The sequence below is a fragment of the Bos javanicus genome, chromosome 29 (assembly GCF_032452875.1).
Source record: "Bos javanicus breed banteng chromosome 29, ARS-OSU_banteng_1.0, whole genome shotgun sequence".
Classification (NCBI taxonomy): Eukaryota; Metazoa; Chordata; class Mammalia; order Artiodactyla; family Bovidae; genus Bos; species Bos javanicus.
The window spans coordinates 30811768-30827137 of record NC_083896.1 but is presented as its reverse complement, the minus strand read 5'-3'; positions in this window follow the sequence as shown (position 1 = coordinate 30827137).

Sequence of the window (15370 nt, the reverse complement as noted above, 5' to 3'; positions counted from 1 at the left end):
ACAGTGTCAGACTTTATTTTTTGGGCTCCAAAATCACTGCAGATGGTGACTGCAGCCATGAAATTAAAAGACGCTTACTCCTTGGAAGGAAAGTTATGACCAACCTAGATAGCATATTCAAAAGCAGAGACATTACTTTGCCAAAAAAGGTCTGTCTAGTCAAGGCTATGGTTTTTCCAGTAGTCATGTATGGATGTGAGAGTTGGACTGTGAAGAAAGCTGAGTACCGAAGAACTGATGCTTTTGAACTGTGGTGTTGGAGAAGACTCTTGAGAGTCCTTTGGACTGCAAGGAGATCCAACCAGTTCATTCTAAAGGAGATCAGTCCTGGGTGTTCTTTGGAAGGACTGATGCTAAAGCTGAAACTCCAATACTTTGGCCACCTGATGTGAAGAGTTGACTCATTGGAAAAGACTCTGATGCTGGGAGGGATTGGGGGCAGGAGGAGAAGGGGGTGACAGAGGATGAGATGGCTGGATGGCATCACCGACACAATGGACATGAGTATGAGTGAACTCCGGGAGTCGGTGATGGACAGGGAGGCCTGGCGTGCTGCAATTCAAGGGGTCACAAAGAGTCGGACACAACTGAGCAACTGAACTGAACTGAACTGATAGTCTATTTGCCCTCTGTGGCATTCAGCTTTATCCTACCCATTATTCTGTAACAGTCATTATAGAATATTAGGGCTTGGCCTGTTGACAAACACTGAGTCTAGGGGGATCTCAAACCAGAGGCCCTGTGCCAAATGCACCCACAACCACCCTGAAGCGCTTTTGTGTTGGGGAATGTCTTTCAGAAAGGCAGACCCTAGGCACCTTGGCACTATCTCCACCTGGCCATTTCACACCTGGGTGACCTGCCTTGTCCCTGAAGGTATTTGAGTTTGCTCGTTGAATCCCATCCCACCCCTTCAAAAGGAAACAAAGAGCCCAGACAAATGAAATGGATTGCCCACGTTCAAAGCAAATAATCAATGGCAGCCTGGAAGACATTCTGGTTCTTCCAAATCCCAGACTAGTGCCCTTCCAAACCACAGTGGCAGAGAGGGGGCACAGCTGTGTCCTGGCCATCAGAAAAACAAACAACCCCCCCACCCCCACCCCACGAAGCACAGTGAGAAAGACCGTGAGGGTGGCTGCAGGCATGGAACCCAACGGCCAGCGCCCAGCACGAGCAGCCCTCCCAGGACAGAAAGGCGCCAAGAGCTGCCACCCTGCCCAGCGGCTGGCACGATCGCCAAGTCACCAGAGTCCTTGAAGGTGGGAATGCCTCGGAAGCGCCCACCCCACCCGGAGAGGCGGGAGAGGCCAGGCTACCTTGGCGACCGTGGCGGCTTAATTGAAGCCGGCGCAGAAGAATAGGGGCCTCAGGCCCCGGGTCCCCTCCGCCCCGCAGAGCCGCACAAAGCGCGCCAGGGCCGCCTTTCGATTGCCGCCTCCCAGCGCCTTGTAGCTCTGGAGAACTTTTAATAGAAATCTGCGGAATGAAATGGGCTACAGCTGTTTGCCTTGATAAATATATTTTATGCTACATGCCTCAGCCGCCATCTGTTTGCTGATACGAGCACTTCTTCGTGGCAACTAAGGAGAAGTCATCAAAAGGAAGCGCAGGAGATGGGTTTCCGAGCAGGTAGAGAAGCAGCAGGCGGGGGCGGGGCGGAGGGATTGTTTTCAGGCCGAAAGGGACCGGCCTGGAGATAAAGGCGGGGATTGCAAGCGCAGAATGGGGGCGCCCTGGCCAAACCAGAGAAACCACCCACCCACCCCCTCTTCAGCGTTCTCCAGGATACTCTCACTGCATCTCAGAGCCCCGGTCTCTCCTCACTCCGCCGACATTTGGCCTTTAACACGAAAAGCAAGATGATGACCGGAGTTTCAAGGGTGCCTGCCTGTAAGCAGTGGTGAGCTTGCCCAGTGGGCCCTGGCTACAGGCTTCTGGCCTGTCAGTCACGTAGGAGGAGCCTGGAGTCCCTGCACCTGATTCCCTGTCCCCTGGGCCCACCTCCCACCTCCTCTCATCCCGGCTGAGTGCAGAACAGACCGGGAGAGAGAGGCAGAGGCCAGTGCCCTGAAAGAAGCAACCTATTCCAGGACCAGACCGAACCAGGGAGCAGTTTCAAGGCACCTGTGCTGAGCCCCGTGGTCACACAGCTGCCCAGTCCTGTAAGGACTGGGGAAATGGTCCAGGGACGCTTAGAACACGTATGAAAGAGGAGGGACTTGCGCATTCTGGAGCTCTGAAATATTTTCTTGGAGGGCAATAGATTTGCTCAGTCTTGAACCCTTAAAGCCAAAGAACAGTGGAGTCACCTTAAGAGATCACCAGCATCCAGAAGGAAAGACTCAAACACTTGGAGGGCTTTCTGATTTCGGAGTGCAGATGCCTCTGTGCATGCGCCTTCCTTCCTCCACTCCTTCCCTGCTCCCTCGCTTCCTTCTTTCCTCCCTTCCTCCCTTCCCTTCCCTCCTTCCTTCTCTCCTCCACCCCTCCTCCCTTCCTTCCCTCCTCACTTCCTTCCTCCCTCCCCTCCTTCCCTCTTTCCTATCTTCCTCCAGCCCTCCGTCCTTCCCTCTTTCCCCCTCCTTCCTCAGGGGAAACAGGAGAGGCTGCTATGACTCATCGCTACCCTGAGAGGCACCTAGTTTTACATCCCCACGGCATCACTCACTCCCGTGTCCCCCACCCACCAGAGCTCCCGCTGCCCCAACCGAGAAATGCATCCCAGCTGGAAAGGGGTCTCGGCATGCATGGACCCCACGAAGCCCCACACAAGAGCAAACTGGCACCCAGTGCGTCCCCTGGCCCCATCTCCTCCCTCCACCCCCACCCAGGTGCTGGCAGGGAAGAGAGGGTGCTGACCCCTCCAGCTGGCAAGATGAGGGCCGCTGACACCACCAGCAGCCTCCAGTGCCTCCTTCCCCATCCTGTGGGGCCGTGAACCTTCGAAACGACTGACTGGGTGGGGAATCGGAGCACCGAGCTAGTAGGCTGAAGTGAAAGCAAAACTGGATCCCTGAGAGCCGAAAAAGGAGGGACAGGCTTCCAAAATCGTATTAGTCAAAAACAAACAGGATGCAGCGCCTGCTGCTCCGCGCCACCTCCTCGCAAGGACGTGGGCAGGGTGGCTGTTGGTGACAGGCTTTGAGGCGCTCTGACAGAAGGCATGAAATCATTGTGTACTGAAGATTGTGGTTTCGGGTCCAAGAAACCAAGTGCTCTGGACACGCTTCAGAACTCCTGGCTGTTCAATGAAGCCAGAGCAAGCCTCGGGCTCCAGCCCCCAGTATTAATAAGTGTTTCCATGGCACTTGATATTTTGCAATTATCTTCTCTAACACGTCTGCCTTAGCAGCAGAAGAAGGCCAAATAGAAATCTGTCTGCCCTCCTGGATGCCTGCCAGCGCTGAGGATGAGGTCCTGGCCCCATCACCCACTTTGTGGGGCCTGAGGGGTCTCTGAGTTTGCAGTCTCTTCTGTCCACTCTCAGTTGCTGGCTCCACGCTCACTTCTACTACTTCACTGTCCATCTCTCAGTTCAGTTCAGTTCAGTCGCTCAGTCGTGTCCGACTCTTTGCGACCCCATGAATAGCAGCACGCCAGGCCTCCCTGTCCATCACCAACTCCTGGAGTTCACTGAGACTCACATCCATCGAGTCAGTGATGCCATCTAGCCATCTCATCCTCTGTTGTCCCCTTCTCCTCCTGCCCCCAATCCCTCCCAGCATCAGAGTCTTTTCCAATGAGTCAAGTCTTCGCATGAGGTACTGGAGTTTCAGTCTCAAGGCCAGCTCAAAACAGACAGCATCCACTTACTCATCCCTCCAGCATTTGTGGAGTACTTACTGTGTGCCAGGCTCTGTTGCAGGCACTGACGATACAGCAGTAAGTAAAACAAACAAAAATCCCTGTCCTCGTGTAACTTACATTCGATGAGGAGGTGGATAAATAAGAACCAGATAAATATTTAGCACCATAAATAAAAATAATGCTGGGTGAGAGAGAGAGAGTACCCAGAAAGGATAACATTTATTATAGACTTAATAGTCCAATGGTCTGACATCTGAACAGAAATCAAAAGGAAATGAGGGAGTCAGTTAGGCATGCAGGGAAAAACACCCCAGGCAGTGGGAGCAGTGGGTGCAAAGGCCCTGGGGTGGAAACACGCTGAGTGTTGAGAAACAGCAAGGAGGCCAGTTTGGTTGGACTGGAGCCTGTGCAGGGCATGTGTTGTCATGTCACAGATGGGGTCTGTGAAGTAAAGAGTCAGTTACTCAGTCGTGTCCAACTCTTTGTGACCTCTGCAGGCTGTAGCCCTCCAGGCTCCTTTGTCCATGGAATTCTCCAGGCAAGAATACTGCAGTGGGTTGCCATTCCTTTCTCCAAGGAATTTTCCCAACCCAGGGGTCAAACCCATGCCTCCTACATTGCAGGGGGATTCTTTACTGTCTAAGCCAGCAAGGAAGCCTGGTTTAAGATGTAGCTGGGCCTCTAATAAGCAACTCTTTCTTCTTCAGCTGGTCCAGCCCCACAGGACCATCCGTCTTCAAACTCCTGTGCGTGCGTGCTAAGTCGCTTCAGTCATGTCCGGTTCTTTGAAACCCCATGGACTCACCAGAGAGGAGCTCACCAGGCTCCTCTCTTCATGTGATTTCCCAAGCGAGAACACTGCAGTAGGCTGCCATTTCCTCCTCCAGGGGATCTTCCAGATCCAGGGATGGAACCCACATCTCTTATGTCTCCTGCATTGGCAGGCAAGTTCTTTACCACTAGCACCACCTAGGAAACCCAGTGACTCAGTTGGACTTTATTGGCATTTGCCTTGTGGCTTCACCGATTCACACACTTTTATTTTCTATACCCAAAGCAGATGAAGTTTCCCCATATTTACTCCTCATTTCTGTGTCTTTCCAGAGCCCCATAGTCCTCCCACCCACCCCTCCTGTCTAACATGCTGAACATCTTTCCAACATGCCCCTGAAAGGAAATGTGGAAAAAACCACACCTCATCAGTCACAGGTCCCTGTGAACCCACCTGGGTACTCAGAAACCTCTTCATTTTCAGTTCTAATGTCAGTCAGACAATGGTTCCACTGTTCAAATTAACCCTAAACACGAATCCATTGAGAGGTCATTTTTTTCACTTAAGAGTCATTGATTAATTCATTAACTTAAAAAAAAAAATCTATTCTGCTGGGGAACAAAAGGTGAATGAGACGGGTCCCCTCAACAAGCACCAAGTCTAGTAGACAGGTAATAAGAAAAGAAGTAAATGTTAACACAAGAATACAAAAAGGGATATGAGAGACCAGAGGACGAAGCAATTAATTTTCCATTAATTTCTTCCCAGAGAAGACAGGGAAGGCTTTCCAAGGAGAGTGACTTTGTCGGTAGGTAAGTAGGATGCATAGGAGTTTTACCAGAGAGAGGGGAGTGAAGGACATCAGAACCGAGCTTCTCAACTGGGGTTGATTTCTCTTCCCAGGGTGACTGATAATGTCTGGAGAGGTTTTGGTTGTTGTGGCTGAGTCAGTGATGTTCCTGGCCTCCACTGGGTCAAGGTCAGGGATGTTGGTAAGCATCCTACATACAGTGTACAGAATGTGTGTGTGTGTGTGTGTGTGTTAGCTGCTCAGTTATATCTGACTCTTTGTAATCCTATGACTGTAACCCACCGGGCTCCTCTGTCCGTGGACTTCTCCAGGCAAGAATACTGGAGTGGGTAGCCATTCTCTTCTCCACAGGATCTTCTCCACCCAGGGATTGAACCCGGGTCTCCTGCATTGCAGTTGGATCCTTTACCATCTGAGCCACAAGGAAAGCCTACAGTGTACGGAATAGTCCCCAGCAAATAACTATCCAGCCCAAATGCCAGCAGTGCTAGGTTGAGAGACTCCGCATTAGAAGTAAAGAGAACAACGTGTAAAAGGGCATCAAGTCATACAAAGGTTGGGAAAATCTAGAGAACAGTAGAAGAAGTTCAAGTATGAAACAGAAATCTGGAGTCAGTGGAGGCCATGGCCAGAGATGGTGCCAGGAAGGTAGGTTTGAGCCGGAGAGAAAAGACTCAACAGCCCAGACTATGAAGTTTGGCTCTTAGATAACATGGACCAATTAAGAGAGGCTGAAACAGGTGAGAACAGCAGCTGCCAGTTTTGGAGCCTCTACTTGGCTGGATGCTTTGCCACATTACCTCTCATTCTTAAGAAAGAGACGGAGAAACCCAGAGGGCAGGTATTGTTATTTCTACTTTACAGATGAGGAGACAGGGAAGTCACTGCTCAGAAAACAGAAGCCACTTGCTCAAGGCCAGCCACAGGAACAGTTACAATAAAGGATTTCGATCAAAGTGAGATCTACCCACCTCCTGCGCCAGTAACCTCACAGGCAAATCAGCCTCTCCCAGTCTGACCTCCTCTGCTTACCTAGAGCCTTCTAGCCCCTGGGGTGTAACCACAGGGCTCTGAACTCCGGGAGCTGAACAAAAGCCTTCTGAAGGAAGGGAAGCCTGGCTAACACGGGCACGCATTTGGGATGCCAGTGACATCATTCCATTCTTTCTACACGTTGGCATATTTTGCATCACAGGAAATATGCATGAATAATCTGTAGAGAACAACTGAGCATCTGAGAATCTTCCCTTCTTTTCCTTTCTCTTTCTTTCTGCCTCCTGCCCTCCCTTCTTTTCTTCTTTTCTTCCTTCCTCTCTTTCTTTTTCTTACTTTCTTTCCTTCTTTTCTTTCTTCCTTTCTCTTTCTTTCTCTCTGTCTTCGCCCTCTCTCCCTCCCTCCTTTCCTTTCCTGAAACAGTGTTTTTGGCACCCTAGGACTATTCACCAAAAACCATCTGCTTTCCTCCTGAGCATGTAACCTGCTGATATTTCCTGGCCCCCTTGTGGCCAAAGGACAGAATTTCGGCCAATGAGATCTCGGTACAGTGGGCTGTACCTCACCTTGGTATGGCCCTTAGAAGTGACCCGTCTGCTATTCTTGCTCCCTCACCCCATCTGCTGCGCACAGAGGATGCAGAGGGTACAGAGCTCAGTGAAGACCAGGAGAGAAGGAGCACAGGCCCTGGGATCCAAGATAACTTGCCAACCGGCTACCTCCTCATTGGGCTTGATGTGAATGGCCAGCTTTTATTGCCATCAACCAACTGAGATTTGGAAGTTTGTTTCAGTAGCTACATTTGTTTGCCTGACCTAGTGCAGGGAACATGGATGGTGTGGCAACATGTAGGACTGAGTTCAAAATGTAAACAAGTGGCTTCTGGGGCAGAGTCCAGAAATAGGCAGGCACGAGGGTCAGCTGGGAATCAGAAACCTCGTAAGTATCTGCCTCATCATCTCTAGTATGCGGCTCTCATATCACATTACCCGTTAGAGCCGAGCAGAACCAGGTGGCTCAGCGGTAAAGAATCCACCTGCCAATGCAGGAGAGGCAGGTTCAATCCCTGGGTTGGGAAGATCCCCTGGAGAAGGGAATGGCAACCCACTCCAGTATTTTTGCCTGGAGAATCCCATGGACGGAGCAGCCTGGAGGGCTACAGTCTGTGGGGTCACAAAGAGTCATACATGACTGAGCAGACACACACACACACACACACACACACACACACACAGAAGGACACATTTTAGGCAGAAAAATGGAGAAACTGCAAAAGACAAATGCCCCCTTGGTGAATCCACATGGTCGAGGGGCTTGCCTGGAAGCTCCACTGAATGACTTCTGCTCACTTCTGGGGGCCTTGCGTCCTGACAAGGGAGGCTGGGAAACATCGCTCTTTTACGTGGCATCCTGCGTCCCAGGATAAAATCAGGGTTCTGTTAGTAAGGAAGAAGGGAGGATGGATACCGGGTGGGAAACTAGGAATCTTTTAAAAGAAGGGAGGGGATGGTGGTTTGTGAATCAGAACACACTGCCTGGACTGGTTATATGATGCTGGCTTCCCCTTTATGTGCTGGACTGTTTCTGGCTTCGTCAGCCTGGGGGCGGTGGGGGAGGTGGGGGCAGATCAAGGTGTGGGTGTCTGAAATGGCTCTGCCCTAGAGGGGACCCACCCCACCTCCCTTTGTCAATTGCCTCCAAAATGGTTCTGTCTCCGTCTCCTCAGCCTCCCTCAGCCCAAACCCTCTGCACGCTCGCTCCCCCCTCCCGCAGAAGATGCTGCCGCCTCTGCCTTAGTGCTCCTTTCAGCAGCATCTCCCAGGGCGGGAAGCAGCACCACGTGCCAGGGCTCCCGAGCACCCACTACTTCTCCCCCTCAGCAGTTAACACCAGAAAAACATACATTCTCCTGCCATCAGGCGAAGCCTGTTTCCAAGTCCTGTGTGGAGTCAACGCCCCGCCCTCTGTCTCTCCTGCTTGGTGTTACTAAACGCAGTTCCCCTGGGGCACTGGGCAGAACCCTGTGGCGAGACAACAACACAAATTAACCTGGAACATAGGTATGGGGGTGAAAAGCAGCTTTACCAAAACGAGAATAATAAAGGGCCGGTAATCACCCCCTTGATGTTCTCACTTTGGGGTGCCGCACGGAAAAAAAAAAAAACAAAACTGTGCTGTATTTTCCAACTTGCTTACAGGACTCACTGAGGTTGATTAAACCCTCTTCTCCTGCCTCCATGCCTGGCAGCAACAGGAAAGAGGCAAGCTGAAGAAATGGAAATCAGTCTGCCCTGGCGTTGGTGCCCGGGGAAGCAGGCAGGGGAAGGGCCTCTTAAGTCAGCAACGCAATGACCTTGAGCCAAAGCTGGCTTCTGGTGCCCTGGCACTGGGCACCCAAATGCTGGGACTTTAGAAACAGGCTTTGCATAGTTCAGTATGTAATTCAATGTCTTCACAGCAGGGCAAACTGTCTCTTTCTGTTTTCCTCTACTTCTATCTCATTGAGACTATTTTCTCCCTCTCTCTCTTTCTTTTATTATTATTATTTTGCCTGCCAGGACTCTAGATCGCATGGGCTCAGTAGTTACAGCCCACAGGCTTAGTTATCCCCAGGCATGTGGGATCTTAGTTCCCCACCCAGGGACTGAACCCACATCCCCTGCATTCGAAGGCAGATTCTTAACCCCTGGACTGCCAAGGAAGTCCCTCTTCATCTCCCTCTTATATAAGGAATATTTTGTTCAAGATCCATCAAGGGCGTACTTCCCTCATGGCTCAGGAGTAAAGAATCTGCCTGTGCAGGGGACACGGGTTCCATCCCTGGCCCAGGAAGATCCCACACGCTGCAGAGCAGCTAAATCCATGCACCGCAACTACTGAGCCAGTGCTCTAGAGCCCTCAGGCCACAACTACTGAGCCGAATTGCCTAGACCCTGTGCTCTGCACCAAGAGACACCAGTCAATGGAAGTCCGTGCACTGCAACTGGAAAGTAACCTCCCACTCACTGCAACTAGAGAAAGCACACACACAGCAATGAAAACCCAGTGCAGGGTTAAATAGATAAATGTAATTTAGAAAATAAAATATAGCAAAAAAAAAAGACCCATCAAGGGCACTTTGGTCATCTAGGGCCCTGCTTCCTGAATGTTAATGTGTGCACACACCCCTGGGGGATCTTGTTAGAATGGAGATTCCAAATCAGTAGACCTGGGGCACTTCTGAGATGTGAACTCTAAAGAGCTTCCAAGGAAATGCCAGTGCTGCTGGTCCTGGAATAAGCTCTTCACCTTGGCATTGTTGGCAAACATGCTTTGATTGGTTAAGCATTGAAACTTGAAGGTATGTTTGTCAGAGCATATCTAGAGCACAATCAGGATCTTGGATGGAAGACTCTGGGGCTTGTAGAACTACTGATCCTGCACTTAAAAACCCATGGGTCTAAGACTTAGAGGCGGGTTCAAAGGCAGAGAACTCTGCCAGATGAACCAACCCCCACCCCACATTCAAAACCGAGGTGTATGTGAGATGGACCCATTGTTTCCAAGAGGCGCCACTGACTTTACACAGGCTACGGGCAGGTGACTCTTCATCGTGCAGCACATCTGTGGAACGTTCTGCTCACAAGTGGCCTCCTGAGCAGAGGGGGCCAGAGAAGTTTGTGCTTCCTTCTTTCTTTGATATCAACAAATGACTGTGTCCACAGCATCCCAAAGACTGATGTTGTTGTTCAGTCACTAAGCTGTGTCTGACTCTGTGCAACCCCATGGACTGAATGACCTCCATCCATAGGATTCTCCAGGCAAGAATACTGGAGCGCATTGCCATGCCCTCCTCCAGGGGATCTTCCCAACCCAGGGATCGAACCCATGTCTCTTATATCTCTTGTGTTGGCAGGCAAGTTCTTAACACTCGTGCCACCTGGGAAGCATCACCAGCTGTTGCTAAATGAGGGCCACGAGGAAGTGGCCCATGGGCGCCTGAGTTAGGAAGCGCTCCTGGTAAGTTGGGAGTTTTACCCAAACACAGAGCTAGATTGCCGTCAGCCTTCATGTCATTAAGGGAACACTGTTGAGGACACTGGTAAGTTGGGAGTTTTACCCATACGCAGAGCTAGATTGCCGCCAGCCTTCATGTCATTAAGGCAACACTGTTGAGGACACGAACATTTCCCCAGGAGAATGATTCCCAGTTATTCCAAGCAAGAAGACCTACCACCATGACTCAGCAGAGAACAGCAAACTCTATCCACTCGTGATGTCTTTTCTCCCCAGAGGTCCTGTCCCTGCGGGTGAAAGTTTACCACACTCGTTCCCCTCTGACTGATTTCTGGTCACCAGGGAGATGGGAGAGATGAGAGATTGTTTGAAAGAGGTTAATGAGCCCACAGGCTGTTTTTCCAGGGACAGGGTTCTTTCCCTTTCTCTTTGCCTCTCCTCCCGCCTAGAAATGCTTCTTATGCAAGCGTCCTTCTCGACTAGTCTGTGAAATGCAACTCAGATTTTGACATTTCATCTTCTTACTACTTACCCCTCCTCCCCAAATGCTTTAGAGGAGCTGATAAACTATGCAAACAGGTTGCACAATTGTGTGTGAACTAGAATATACCAACTTGAATTTCAAGTGCTGGGTCACTTGGCTGTGACATAAAGATGGACAAATTACTTAAATCTCCAGCCCTCAGTGTCTGCATTTGTACAATGGCTCCCTGTCCACCTTAGTGTCTATGCTAATTATTGGAAGTAAGTGGTAGTCACTCAGCCATGTCCAGCTCTTTGTGATGCTATGGACTGTAGCCCGCCAGGCTCTCCTGTCCATGGAATTTTCCATGCAAGAATACTGGAGTAGGTTGTCATTCTCTTCTCCAGGGGATCTTCCTGACCCAGGGATCAAACCTGGGTCTCCTTCATTACAGGAGGATTCTTTACCATCTTAGCCACCAGGGAAGCCCAATTATTGGAAGTAATATCAGTATTTTATAATATCTAAACCAGACTACAGAAATAAAGATTATATGTGTCAATCTCAATCTCCCCATTCCTCCCACCCAATGGATAACTAGTGAGAACCTACTGCATAGCACAGGGAACTCTACTTAGTGTTCTGTGGTAATCTGAATGGGAAGGAAATGCAAAAGGAGGGGATATATGTAAACGTATGAATGATTCATTTTGCTGCACAGTGGAAACTAACACGACATTGTAAAGCAAGTATGTTGTTGTTTCATCACTAAGTCACATCCGACTCTGTACAGAATGCATGAACTGCAGCCTATCAGGCTTCTCTGTCTATGGGATTTTTCCAGGCAAGAAGATTGGAGTGGGTTGCCAGTTCCTTCTGCAGTGAATTTTCCTGACCCAAGGATCGAACGAACCCACGTCTCCTGCATTGGCAAGAGGGATTCTTTACCACTGAGCTACTTTGGAAGCTTACTCCAATAAAAATTAATTCTAAACAATCTTGAAAAATGAAGATTATCCCAAGAATATTGGAGTGGGTAGCCTATCCCTTCTCCAGCATATCTTCCCGACCCAGGAATTGAACCAGGGACACCTGCATTGCAGGAAGACTTTTTTACCAGCTGAGCTAGGAGGGAAGCACCAATAATGATTAAGGAGCTATAAACAAGGTTTTTATTTGTTTTGTTTTTTTAAGGGAGGGAGCTGGTTACAAATAGCTCCAAAATTATAAAACATTATAATGAGGCAACAATATAAGAAGACAAGGAAGCAGAGGAAAGGTGACATGAGTCATAAGATGAAGATGACAAAGTTTCCATGACAGGAGAGCTTGGTGATGAGAGGCGGGTGGCACTCAGATTCTGGGGGTGACAAGCCACATCCCTCCATGCACACTTTTGGAGGCCACATTAGGGAGTTTGCATGTTTTTCTGAAAGACCGTGAAAATGATCAATGTGTTTCAAGCAGAGAAGTGCTTGATAACATTTGCATTGAAGAAAGTCATTTATGTAGAAGTGTGGACATTGGACTTGAGTAGGTTGAGACTGGAAGTAAGGAAACCAACCTAGAACTCTGTGTCAATGACCCAAGTAAGAAAGGGCAGTGCTCAGGGCTTGGGGAGTAGCCATGCGAATGGACAACAGTGGATGGAGTCAATAACTACATGAGCAGCAGGGTCCAAATGCCACAGTCTCACCTCTGAAACCTCAGGTCATCAATGGCAAAGGATCCCCTCTAGGAAGGCAGACTGGATCAGCAGGAAGGTGCCACACTTCTCATCAAAAGAGTTGCATTTAATTCCTAGCCTTGCCATTAATTAGTTAATAATTAAACTTAGCTTCATGGATTTGGGTAAGTCACTTAACCTCACCAAGCCTCAGTTTCCTCATCTATAAAATGGGAATAATAGTCCTGTCCCATCCTGCTTACTGGGCAGTTGTGAAGCTCAGGTCACACATAATACAGGAGAGGTGCCTTGTGAATTGTGGAGCACTGCATAACTGTAAAACAGCTGTATTCTCTAGAGATGCAGTCAAACCAAACAAAAAGAATGGACAAATGAGAAAAGAACATCAGACTGCTCGTCGGAGCCCCCTGCCTGCTGCCTCCTTGGCCTGCTTGACTTATATGAGGCCAGGGCTTATTGCCATGGTTCCTTAAATTTTAGAAAGCCTTCCACAGTGAGAACACTTTGTGAGAATCTTATTAGACACAGCAAAGACCGAAATCAGCACTAAGTTCACATATAAAAGCTTTAGGAAAAAAATAAGGATTTCTCGAGAGGCTCTATATGTGCTTAAATGGCGCAGAGAGCTAAATTGTGAAATTACAAATGAGATGTGGAATGGCATATTTGATTATACAGAGTTATCTGCAATGCCTCATAACACGTAAGAAATTTGAGAGACTGTTTATCTGGCATGAGCTCAGGAAGAGCTGCAGAAGAACTAATTGAGCTCTAACAGGGTGTTCCCAAGACAGAGGTGTGCCTCTGTAGGGACTGTAGAAACTCGGGGTCTCATCATGGTGCCTGGGACCCCAGTTCCTCTTTATCCCCCAAATTCCCAAGGCTCACGTGTACTTAATTTCCCTTGACTTACTTGAGAAGAATGAAAAGATCATCCCTATTTCAAAGGTATTGAGACTATGTCCTTAAAACCGTAAGGTATGGTCTCTACTCCCCACCAGCTGACAATCTAAGAGGGTCCATGAGATAGTGTGTGACACTAACCCAGGGTCCCTCATGCTGGGGGAGGCAGGAGAGCACAGGCTTTGGAGCCAGTCAAACCCTGACTCTGCTGTTTACCAGAGGCCATGGATAAGGTCCCTTTACCCACCTGAGCCTTGATCAGTTCAGTTGCTCGGTCTTGTCCCACTTTGAAACCCCATGGACTGCAGCACACCAGGCCTTCCTGTCCATCACCAGCTTCTGGAGTTTACTCAAACTCATGTCCAATTGCGCCGGTAATGCCATCCAACCATCTTATCCTCTGTCATCCCCTTCTCTTCCCGCCTTCAATCTTTCCCAGCTTGAGGGTCTTTTCAAATAAGTCAGGTCTTCACATCAGGTGACCAAAGTATTGGAGTTTCAGCTTCAGCATCAGTCCTTCCCATGAATATTCAGGACTGATTTCCTTTAGGATGGACTGGTTGGATCTCCTTGCAGTCCAAGGGACTCTCAAGAGTCTTCTCCAACACCACAGTTCAAAAGCATCAATTCTTTGGTGCTCAGCTTTCTTTATAGTCCAACTCTCACATCTATACACGACTACAGGAAAAACCACAGCTTTGACTAGACGGACCTTTGTTGGCAAAGTAATGTCTCTGCTTTTTAATATGCTGTCAAGGTTGGTCATAACTTGTCTTCCAAGGAGCAAGTGTCTTTTAATTTCATGGCTGCAGTCACAATCTGCTGTGATCTGGGAGCCAAAAAAAAAATAAAGTCTGTCACTGTTTCCACTGTTTCCCCATCTATTTGCCATGAAGTGATGGGACCAGATGCCATGATCTTAGTTTTCTGAATGTGGAGTTTTAAACAAACTTTTTTACTCTCCTCTTTCACTTTCATCAAGAGGCTCTTTAGTTCTTCTTCCTTTTTGCCATAAGTGTGATGTCAACTGCATATCTGAGGTGATTGATATTTCTCCTGGCAATCTTGATTCCAGCTTGTGCTTCATCTAGTCCAGCATTTCTCATGATGTACTCTGCATAGAAGTTAAATAAACAGGGTGACCATGTATAGCTTTGAAATATCCCTTTCCCAATTTGGGACCAGTCTGTTGTTCCATGTCCAGTTCCAACTGTTGCTTCTTGATCTGCATACAGATTTCTCAGGTGGTCTGGTATCCCCATCTCTTTAAGAATCCTCCACAGTTTGTTGTGATGCACACAGTCAAAGGTTTTGATGTAGTCAATAAAGCAGAAGTAGATGTTTTTCTGGAACTCTTTTGCTTTTTCGATGATCAAACAGATGTTGGTAATTTGATCTCTGGTTCCTCTGCCTTTTCTAAAACCAGCTTGAACATCTCAAGTTCACGGTTCACATACTGTTGAAGAAGCCTGGCTTGGAGAATTTTGAGCATTACTTTACTAGTGTGTGAGATGAGTGCAATTGTGCAGTAGTTTGAGTGTTCTTTGGCATTGCCTTTCTTTGGGATTGGAGTGAAAACTGACCTTTTCCAGTCCTGTGGCCACTGCTGAGTTTTCCAAACTTGCTGGCATATTGAGTGCATCACTTTCACAGCATCGTCTTTGAAGATTTGAAATAGCTCAACTGGAATTCCATCACCTCCACTAGCTTTGTTCATAGTGATGCTTTCTAAGGCCCACTTGACTTCATATTCCAGGATGTCTGGCTCTAGGTGAGTGATCACACCATTGTGATTATCTTGGTCGTGAAGATCTTTTTCATACAGTTCTTCTGTATATTCTTGCCACCTCTTCTTAAGATCTTCTGCTTCTGTTAGGTCCATACCATTTCTGTCCTTTATCGGGCCCATCTTTGCCTGAAATGTTCCCTTGGTAT